This window comes from Pholis gunnellus (genome assembly GCF_910591455.1).
Source record: "Pholis gunnellus genome assembly, chromosome: 4".
NCBI classification, from domain to species: Eukaryota; Metazoa; Chordata; class Actinopteri; order Perciformes; family Pholidae; genus Pholis; species Pholis gunnellus.
In genome coordinates, this window is record NC_136530.1 from 20797714 (window position 1) to 20809486 (window position 11773).

Consider the following 11773-nt stretch of genomic DNA (forward strand, 5'->3'; position numbering starts at 1 on the left):
TACAACTGCTGCCCCAACCTCAACCGCTGCACCAACGACAACAACTGCTCCCCCAACAACAACCACTGTACCGACAACTGCTCCCCCAACAACAACCGCTGCACCAACGACTCTTGTCCCAACAACAACAACTTTTGTCCCAACGCAAATGACTGCCACCCCAACAACAATTGCTGCCGCCACAACAACTTCAGCCCAAACGACAACAACTGCTGCCCCAACGCAAACGACTGCCACACCAACAACAATTGCTGCCACGACAACAACTGCAGCCCAAACAACAACTCTTGTCCCAATGACAACTCCTGTCCCAACGCAAACGACTGCCACCTCAACAATAATTGCTGCCACGACAACAACTGCAGCCCAAACAACAACTCTTGCTCCGACGCAAATGATTGCCACCCCAACAACAATTGCTGCCACGACAACAACTGCAGCCCAAATAACAACTCTTGTCCCAACAACAACAACTTTTGTCCCAACGCAAATGACTGTAACCCCAACAACAATTGCTGCCACGACAACAACTGCAGCCCAAACAACAACTCTTGTCCCAATGACAACAACTCTTGTCACAACGCAAACGACTGCCACCCCAACAACAATTGCTGCCACAACAACTGCAGCCCAAACGACAACAAATATTGCCCCAACGCAAACGATTGCCACCCCAACAACAATTGCTGCCACTACAACAACTGCGTCCCAAACATCAACTGTTGCTCCACTGACAACCACTGTGGCCCAAACAACAATTGCCACCACGACAACAACTGCAGCCCAAACAACAACTCTTGTCCCAACGACAACACTTGTCCCAACACAAACGACTACCACCCCAACAACAATTGCTTCCACGACAACAACTGCAGCCCAAATAACAACTCTTGTCCCAACAACAACAACTTTTGTCCCAACGCAAATGACTGTAACCCCAACAACAATTGCTGCCACGACAACAACTGCAGCCCAAACAACAACTCTTGTCCCAATGACAACAACTCTTGTCACAACGCAAACGATTGCCACCCCAACAACAATTGCTGCCACTACAACAACTGCGTCCCAAACATCAACTGTTGCTCTAATGACAACCACTGTGGCCCCAACAACAATTGCCACCACGACAACAACTGCAGCCCTAACAACAACAATTGCTGCCACAACAACAACTTCAGCCCAAACGACAACTGTTCCCCCAACACAAACGACTGCCACACCAACAACAATTGCTGCCACTACAACAACTGCAGCCCAAACATCAACTGTTGCTCCAACGACAACAACTGTGGCCCCAACAACAACAATTGCTACAACCACATCTGGCCCAACAACATCTACAACAGCCACCAGCCAAGCAAACCAACAAGCCATAGCTACTACCAGTGATGCCTGCTGTTTCAGACTGAGTGTGATCCATCTGCTACTCGGACTTATTATCTTTGCTGTCTGTTAGAACAAGGGTGCTTCGATAAAGCACCTATGAAGCTACCAGAAGGACTCTGAAACAGGATTATCGTAAAATAAAAATGAAAATAAGCAGTGAAAAATATTGTTTTCAACTGAAACAAAATAGAATGATAACCAATAAGAAAACTAAAACTAAGCTAAAACATTGCCTGGTTAAGAAACAAATGAGAGCAAAAGAAAAGTAAAGATGAAATAATTAGAGTTTTATTGTTTCAGTTGTAATATATCACTACCAAAAACAGTTGACTAAGAAAGAGAAAAGGAGATTAAATAACAAGCACATGATTTAAATATTTAAGTAGATCAAACGCCATTCATTCAAGCTGAAAATTATAACCTTGAACTGCACTCTACTATTTTTGATTTGTGTTTTGCACTTTTTCAAATATATTTATATATAACATGCATATTTATTGCAGTGGTGTAATGTAATGTGACTACTGTCTATGTAATTTAAAACCTGTTTAATAAAGCTTTTCTGATGTTTGAGAACAATGTATAGCTTCTGTGGTGTTTTTATCCAAAAGGCCAAGACTAATGAACTAAAGACAAATGTGAAGCCACTTTAATAGAAAAGATTAATTTAATTCATTTTTTGTTATATAATTGGTTACACTCAGTGGCATACCATAAATATCTGGGCCTCAAACATATTTAACCTCAGTTCATTCCACTATTCTCCTCACTACTTGGACTGTGGTTACACACATTTCTCCATCCTGAGTTCTTGTTTCAAACTCTTTACAAAGTTATCTTTATCCACATGCCTCTCAACGCAACAGTTCATCTCACATCCAAAATGCACTAATGCAACCTAAATGCCACACAACCGGTAGCCCTCTGGTCTCTAAACTTTCCTCCATGAGGACAATAATTATTCTATATGGTTAATGAATTGCAACCGCCAGAAGGAAAAGTAATATCATGCTGGGGAGTAGCTGTGGTCCTTTTTATTTTATTTTTTTAAATTGTTGAGGTGAAGCAGAGTGTAGCAAATACTTTATAGTAATTTTATGTTATGTTGTGAATTAGTTTGTAAATATCTGCAAAATGGATTGTAAATACAGTTTTGGTGGTGGTTGAGTCATATCACTGTCATCGAATGCATTTTGTGTCAAAGCAATTAAAAGTTTACCATGAATAGTATTAAAGCGTACAGCTTCCCCTGCTTTCACTATGATAAATAACCATGGCATTAGGATAATGATGGGCTGCCCCAAAACCGTAAATAATGGGACTGATGGTATGACTTTTATGAGGCAGGTGAGTGCGAGACAGCATGAAAAGGGCCTAAATGCCGACAATCCAGGTGAACAAGAACAGCTCAGTGATTTATTGAAAATGAAGGTCGGCTTACTGGCATAGGGAGCAAGTACGAAGAGAAGTGAAAGAGAATCTACAGGTGACTGTGAATGGCAGGTGACTACGACAGGTGGAAAAGTCAAAGAGCATCTGGTGGACAGGTATAGAATGGCAATGACTGCAAGGTGTTAAAGAAATGTAAGGGCCTGGGGAAGTGGGAACGGCAGAATGGAGTGGCAGAGAAGCAGAGGTAGTGACAATGTCATACCCGTCATACTGTCTTACTTGTTGAATCATTATTGTGTTCATAATAGGACTATTGTTTAGTGGTGGTAAGTAGGAGTGGCAATTCAGCAAAAGCAGGTGTGGTAATGTTCTCAAGGCCCTGATATGCAATCCAATCCTTTCACAGGCTTATTACAGTACTGTGACAGCCACACATACCAGATGTTTGGGGATGTAATGAGAATTTCAACAAATATGCAACAATACGCTTTTGCTACGTGACTTGGTAATGGTTTAGTCTGACAAATTCTGATCGTACGAGCAAAATGAATTTGTTCAGTTTATCTCTTAAAATCCGAACTCCGAAGTGTTGTTTAACAGGACGTTAAAGTTCTTCTTTCTTCTTTAGGATTATCTGACGCACCATTTCAGCTATTTTGGGTCTGATTTCATTGACAGTAACTTTTGGTCCCCATGCATCCAACACGTTTCCATTTACATCAACAAGATACTTCCAGAAATTCCAGTCAGGCTCATTTCCAGAAGACTCTGCAGAGAATGAGGGAAGGAAAACGAGTTAATATGTATCAGTTATTGCCATCTTCCTTTGTTCCTTTATTTCATTGCTGCCCTCTTTTATTTATTCTCCTGCTGCCCGAACTGGTTGCAGGGGAAGGCCAGCACATTGAAGTGATACGGCCCAAAGTCCCGCTGGAGCTGCTGCAGGTCTTCGTAGTGCTCTTCAGTGAAGCCACATTCACTGGCTACATTCACCACCAGGGACACCTAAAGCCAAAGGAACACACTGTGAAGACACTACAGCAACAGCCCTTTCTCGTTGATTGTTTCATGGCTGTTTCACCTCAGGCCGTAGTTGTTTTGTTGCACATGTAACTGCACCCTACAGTGACGTCACAGTGTACTGGCACACCCAGGTGTAGTTTAGCAAAGTTAATTTGAGTATTTCTTCACTTCACTACATCTCATACGGACATATTGTACTTTTACGCCAGTGCATTTACCTGACAGCTGCAGTTGTTGATTACTTTGCAGTGAAAGATTCTATATCAAAGCAAATATGATTCGCTAACAAAATGCATGTTTGCAGTTCCACCAAGTGACTTCCCCACTAAATTTCTCTCATGAAAAATCTCTCATTTAAATAGCTTTCCCATCATGTAGCAATAATTCAGTTGAAAGCCCAACATATGACTACAAATGTTCATCAGAACTTTGTTTTGTCCTCTTCTTACTCCATTTAAGTTGCATTATACAAGATCGGGAGCATTTTGATTGCCTGTCAACGGCTGTCAACGCGGCAGCGCCTAATGTGGCATCTTTGAGCTATTGGTATGAACAGTAAGCACTAAACTACCTAACTGCATATACAGTATGCAGCATTTTAACTAGCCCCACCTCCACCAGCTACAACAGTTAAATGCTTATTATAACTGGGTGCATCAGTATTAATAATAAATGGGCGTCATTCACCAACTGTTATGTCTTTTCTTCCTAAAACTCACCTACATAGTTTTGATGAAGACTCTGACATTCACCAATGTTTTCTTATTTGGGATTTGTTCTCAGGTATAAGAACAACATCTACTGACACTCAAGAGCACATTTCAGTGGTGACATGTTTGTTCAAACTAATTTGTTTTTGCATTTCTTCAATTCTACAGTTGTAATACATAGGATTCATATTACAATATGTGTTTATTTATAAAAGGTTTTAATAAGAATTTCCATTACAGTGGAAACTGCTGATAGTGATCACAGTGATTTGTCACATATATGGATCAAAACGTTTAGGAGAGAATCATTACTATATAAATACATAATGTCCTTATGGTAATCAAGTAGTCTGCTTTGAGTGTTTATTTTGGGTCTTTTTATACATGACAGATATGGAAACAAATTGAAATAGTTCATATTCTATTTTTATATTTGGCAGTGATAGCCTACAGTTTTTATCAGGACTATTAAATATTTAGAAATGTAGTAAACCACCAGTCAACCAGCTTAGTAACCAATTTGCTCTACTGATGTTACTGTATTTGAAAACAGCAAAATTGTGTTTTAGGTTATAGCCTAATCATAATTTGAACTACAGTAAGCTTTATTCTATATACAGTTCTGTACTGTATTATAGTGTATTTGAAATATACACAACATTTTTGAAACTGTCAATAAAATTGAGTAAATAGCAAAACTGTCTGTTTCCTAACTTTATATTCATATAATAAATAATAGTAGTAATTTATATGACAGTAAATACCTCAACGAGTACTAACATTCCATACATTGTTTGTGTTACTTAATATCCACAACTGACTCTACTTAGTGTGACAGCTCGTTTTGCATTCACTTCCTGCTGAAGCTCCTCCATTTCAGAACTATTTTTATAACTACTATTACAATGGGATTCATTATCATAACAACAATTTAATAATAATAATAATTAAATATTACCAGAAAATCCAGCTGTTTAAGAACTTGTCAAGAATCAAACGTAGACTTCTAATGAACTTTCTCAAGAATAAATTTAAGAAACAAAGAGTAGATATTGGTGAATGAACATTTTTTCATGCAGGACTGTTGGCAGGCTGTGATGGAGTATTGTTACGTTGCTGTACTGTTAATTTTACTTCGGTACAGGATCTGAATACTTCTTTCACTGAATGAGAGTTCCATGTCTGACGAGATCAATGCCTTTGTTGTTTACCTTTTCATGCTCAGTGTACGTGACGTGGTCATGGGTGGACCTGCACAGATACACGTCATGGAAAAGGTTGAGTATGTTCGTGCAGGTTAATACATGTTAAAGCCTCATGCTTCAGGCCACAGTCAATCAGGCAGTTTCTCATCACTGGATAAGTAAGCTCATGCGTTCTTTTTGTTCGCATCATCTAGTGCTGACATCTAGTGTCACAATCAAGCAATTCAAGTGTGATGCATCTGAAAACCTCATGGGGCTATGTGCATTATAGAGTAGACCCTATATACAAACCCAATCCTTCACAATGGCAACCTTCTTAAAACAGCAACGGTGCATTATATATAAATGATATATGTATTTGAAACACTGTACAGTGATAACTAGGTATGCTAATAACATGGAATCTTCAGTGAAAGAGACCTTCACTAGGGACATTGGGGAGGAGACATACTTTATATTTGTTTTACTGTGTTTAAGGGAGTATCCTTTGAAGTTCTGTTGAAGCGAACAATTTAAAGATTATATTAAAAATTAAAAATAAAATGTATGGAATTTTCCTACTACAGTGATACAAATACTATGCGGCCGATGAATTATTCTGTTCTACTTTCGCTGTCATGTGGTGTCTTTTGACATGAACTGTGGATAACTAGACTTGAGACTGCAGGGATATTTCTGATTATATCCAGTGCCCCCTGGTGAGCTCATCTTTGGACCCACTTCACTTCACCTACCAATCTGGCATCGGGGGGGATGACTCTGTCATCTACCTGCTACACAGATGCCTTTCTCACCTGTAAAAGGCTAGAAGCACTGTGAGAGTCATGTTTTTGGATTTCACCAGTGCCTTCAACACCATCCAGCCTCTGCTTCTGAGGGACAAGCTGGAGCAGACCGGGGTGGACCACCACCTCACTGCATGGATCTTGGACTACCTCACCAACCGTCCACAGTATGTGAGGATACGGGAGTGTGAGTCCGACCTGGTGTCCTGCAGCACGGGGGCCCCACAAGGAACCGTTTTAGCTCCATTCCTCTTCACCATCTACACCTCGGACTTCAAATACAACTCTGCAAACGGCCACCTGCTAAAGTTCTCTGATGACTCTGCAATCGTCGGCCTCACTTCCACCGGTGATGACACGGAATACAGGGAACTGAACCAGGACTTTATAGGATGGTGCCAGCGGAACCGCCTCCAGATCAACTCTGGTAAAACCAAAGGACTGGTGGTGGACTTCCGCCGGGGTAAACACTCTGTTGGTCTTAACTTCAGACAAAGTGATCTATTTCAAGCACAATAAATGTGTGCTTAATTATTCACTTCTCTACATATATCCCATGTACAGGTATGCAGGCTATTACATATAAAGAAGTAATAGATGATTAGTTTACCACTTAGAAAACCTTGATGTTCATGTTCAGCATTGTGGGTAAAGCCCTCTGCAGGAATACGATTGAGCCTTCTGCTTCACAGCCCTCAGGAATGCTGACAAAGCAGATTAGTGCGTCTGTTTCGGTCTTCCGTGTCATTCACTCATTACGAAGAGCCTTCCAAAAGTCCAGTCTCCCTTTAACATCTCTAATCCTCATCAATTTGTGCTGCATTTGTTTCTATGTGTATTTCTTCCGGGCTTTGCAGCTCACCTGATATTTGTTTCAGAACTGTGAAAATGTTTCCTTTTTCCATTCGTCTGCAACATTTCCTGACCCCTTTCTGGTGTGTTGGTGGTTTGGTAGGGCATGCAGAACTCTTGATGTTATTTTTAGAGTTTGACCAGCATGCAGTCTTCAGCTTGTTCAACATTGCAAGGTTTGACCTGCAGTCTGACTAGTTTTAAGTGAAAAGATGCCAACTCTAAATGTAGCTGTTAAAGACACCACAACACAAGACTCAGGTAGGCAGCCATTTCCTTCAACGTGACACATTACTCCCCGATGTGGAAATTCGGAATTAAAGCCCTTTGAATCTTATGAGCTATCCTCCCTCTAAATTGGGATCAGAATTGAAATGAAACGGTTGTGTGGTTTTATCACACACTAATTTCCCTTCAGAATTATAGCAGACCTCCTCCGAGTGTCACTGACAAAATCAGAACATTCTGATTCAAATTTTTTAAATTGCAAGTCTTTCAAATCTCATATATCAGCGAATTTACCATTACATTCAGATTGGAATGATGGTTTCCAAATGTTGGCAGGATGCTGCTGGGGAGAGAATGGAGAGCTCTGCTCTGCTGGGACAGCCTCGGCCTTATACTTCAGCCGTCTGGTCTGACCCACAGCTGGAAACAGTGGCGTGAGTCGGACAAACTGGATCCCAGTAAGGCCAACTGTACGGTATATAGGAAGCTGTCGTGGTACATACTGGGTGCTGCCCTACCCCTAACCCAAAAATACATTTTTTATAATACATTTGGGAAACAATTAAATTGTTTGAAGGATGTTGAGCAATTTGTGAAACTACTTTCAAATTTGAATAACAAAAAGGCAATCAAGAGACTTAACATCTGTATGTTTTCGATGTTTGTAATAGTTTGTCTGATATACACCTGGCTCATTTGTTACTGTGGTATTTGTATACTATCCCCTGAATAAGGAATCGGTTCCATTGGTTAATAGAATTTCTTTTTTCATTTTTTTCAAATCCATGGCTGATCTTCTAACCTGCAAAGACTTCTGAAGCTCTGAATCAATGATTAATATTCATATTAAATGACAATTTCCAGAATTTAACAAAAATATCCAATCATTGAATTACACTACATTAAAATGAATTACAAATATCATACATTAGCCAAAGACTGTAAGAAGCAAAAAAACTGGTGACATTTTGTTATGATATTTCACTGACTCTTGAGGTAAAGTAACAGATATTTTAAAGATACATTTATATGTACTTACTGCTGCCTTAATATTTTTTAGGAAAACAAAATAATTTCTAAATCATATTTCAACTGACTTTTGTTCTATGGCTTGTGAAAGCACCCAAAGAAGATTAAGATAGGATGAAATCAAACAAACCAGATTGAACAGTAAAAAAAACAACATTACAATGTAGCTACAGTGCTGTGCAAGATATGTAAAACAATTGTAAATTTAATTTGAGTTGAAAATGGATACAGTCTTTAAATGGAATGTTTTGTCGGGTTGACAGTTCCAAAACATTTCAACTGATGAAAAACAAGGAGCACACGCAAAGCCAGTAAGAGTATAATAATGTGTGAGTAAGGGCATTCCTTTACATAGTACGTCAGACTATTTCCTCCCTGTCAGAACAACGTCTTTCACATTGACTCTATTATTTGTTTTGGCGTCAAGGAAATCTAGTATTTCTTTTCTCTTTGGCTCACGCTCGACACAAAACAACAAACTAATTAAAGATAAAAATAAATGTTCTGCTGTGCATTCCTGTTACTTTAAAAGAAGTATTAAAAGGCACTTAAATTACATTACATGATCATGGACTTATTTTCATCGTTGTCCCTTGGAATTACACAATTCACCATCCTTTATTAAGACCTAGACATTCAATCTCTAAAATAAAGAAATAATGTGTTACTAGAAAAGAACTGGTGAAAAAAATGGATGAGAAATATTTTCAGAAAGCAGAAGAGGGTAATGATTATCAAAGACACCCAAACAATCAATAATTCACATTTAAATGTAGAACTTCAGAATCAAGTATTTATACTTTACTATCTGAGTAAACATAAAAAAATGAAAAAGGGTGTGGGAGGGTTTGTTGACGTGATGCTTTTCAAATAAACAAAAGAAGATATGAGAACACACCCAATGCCCAAGGTTTTTACGCATGAGTTGTACTATTTATACAACACCTTTGCAGTATATAAAGTTGAGTGGATATGAAGGTGTAGTATCCAGTAAAACTAATCTACAGTACTTACCTGTTCATCATGATGAAGCTGATCTTTTCTCTGACCCTCTACTTGCTCCTCTCCAGCACAGGTAACTTTACGTAAATTATAGAACAGCAGAAGAAGCAGTCTACAGATGTAGGAAACAAATAAAGGCAATTTAAAATAATAAATACAACAAAATGTGAAAAATAAGTAAATTACAAAATGTATTTCAACTTTAATTGTATATAATAATATACTTGGGCAAAACACATGACAAGACTTGGCTGTGCAATAGTGCAGAAGAGTCTTGTGGCGCAAATTAGACACTTAAAACAGGTTTAACCAGAACAACCTCATGTCATTTAAAATCCCTTTACACAAGATGAAGAACAGTTTTAAGCCTTTATAGAAAATCAATACACTTCAGATATTTGATTTGACATTTGAGATGTGATCGTTACTCATTGACTGTTTTTCTCCCAAATGCAGCTCGAGCACTTCAATGTCAGACTTGCACAAATCCGCAGTGTTCAACCACAGCGCTAGTCACATGTTCCTCAGAGACGATGTGTGTAACAGCTTCCATTCTAGGTAGGCATTTCTTTATACCATGTTCTACTTTTGAGTGAAATAAATGTACTGCAGAGTTATGAGTTCTTTCTGTAAATATTGACGAACTGCAATTTATTTTGTAGCCACTTCACTTGGAACTCCAGCACAGCAGATATTCAAGGGGTGTGCATCATCCTCACTGTGTCCAGCCACAGGCTCTCAGACATTTTCAGCCAACTTGGGTGTTTCGAGTTCAGTTGCATCTGCTGAGTGCTGCAACACAGATGATTGCAACGGAGCCACTCTACCGTGTAAGTACAGATGTATAAATACCTAATTTAAGATGAAAAAATCCAAAATAGACTTTGACAAGCTAACATTTTGTGACTTTTAAATGTTCTCTCTTCCTCAAACAAATTATGTTCTTTTCTCTTTCAGTCCCTGCTGCTCAGACACCTAACGCCCTACAGTGTCTCACTTGTAACCCTGTGACCTCTCAATGTACTTCTACATTACCATGTCGTGGGGTGGAGGACCGCTGCTTTCAAGCGAGTTGTGAGTCTTAATCACACGAAGTTGCCAAAAAATACGTTACAACCTTAAAGTATCTTAAACCAACTACATGTGAGATCTGGAAAATCAACAAGTGGAGGAAAGTAAAGAAGTACATGCCCTGAACTGCTGTTCTAAAGAATTTGTAGTATTTCTATGATATGGTACTTAATACTTATAGTCCACTAAATATCATTGGTAATTATTGTACTTTTTACTGCAGTACAGTCCTATGACTGTTATAGTGACGAGTTACTTCAAGAAAAGTCAACACACTTACGTTTTGTTCTAATATTCACAAAGTGTTACATGTCAAAATTCAATAGTATTCAAAGTATAGTAGTAACACGTACAAAGTGAAAATACTTGTATTTTTTAAAAGTATATTCTACATAGTGGTATTATGTATTTTAATGAATTAGAAAACTTACATCAATGAAGGCTGTGTAGTTAAACAATGATTTTTCCTCGACAGTGACAAGTGGGTCCAGCACTTCTCCAGCTTTTGGCTGTGCATCTGCAAACCTGTGTGCAGCTGCTGCAAGCCTGGGTAGCCTTCCTTTCTTCCAAAGCGTTGGAAGCATAAGCAGTGGACCATCCTGTTGTGGAACCAGTTTGTGTACTGCCACAACAACTGCAGCTCCAACAACAACAACTGCACCAATGACAACAACTGCTCCCCCAACAACAACCGCTGCATCAACGACAACAACTGCTCCCCCAACAACAACCGCTGCACCAACTACAACAACTGCTCCCCCAACAACAACCGCTGCACCAACGACAACAACTGCTCCTCCAACAACAACCGCTGCACCAACTACAACAACTGCTCCCCCAACAACAACCGCTGCACCAACGACAACAACTGCTCCCCCAACAACAACCGCTGCACCAACTACAACAACTGCTCCCCCACCAACAACCGCTGCACCAACGACAACAACTGCTCCTCCAACAACAACCGCTGCACCAACGACAACAACTGCTCCCCCACCAACAACCGCTGCACCAACTACAACAACTGCTCCCCCAACAACAACCGCTGCACCAACGACAACAACTGCTCCTCCAACAACAACCGCTG

The 11773-nt window shown here is 39.5% G+C and overlaps 1 long non-coding RNA gene across 1 annotated transcript; it reads left to right on the plus strand.

The window, feature by feature from the left end:
- The first annotated feature begins 9650 nt into the window (after positions 1-9650).
- On the plus strand, positions 9651-11412 carry LOC306694695. Its single transcript, XR_013767051.1, has 5 exons — positions 9651-9688; positions 10072-10173; positions 10278-10445; positions 10573-10689; positions 11162-11412. It is a non-coding gene; the product is annotated as an uncharacterized lncRNA (long non-coding RNA).
- Positions 11413-11773: the final 361 nt, after the last annotated feature.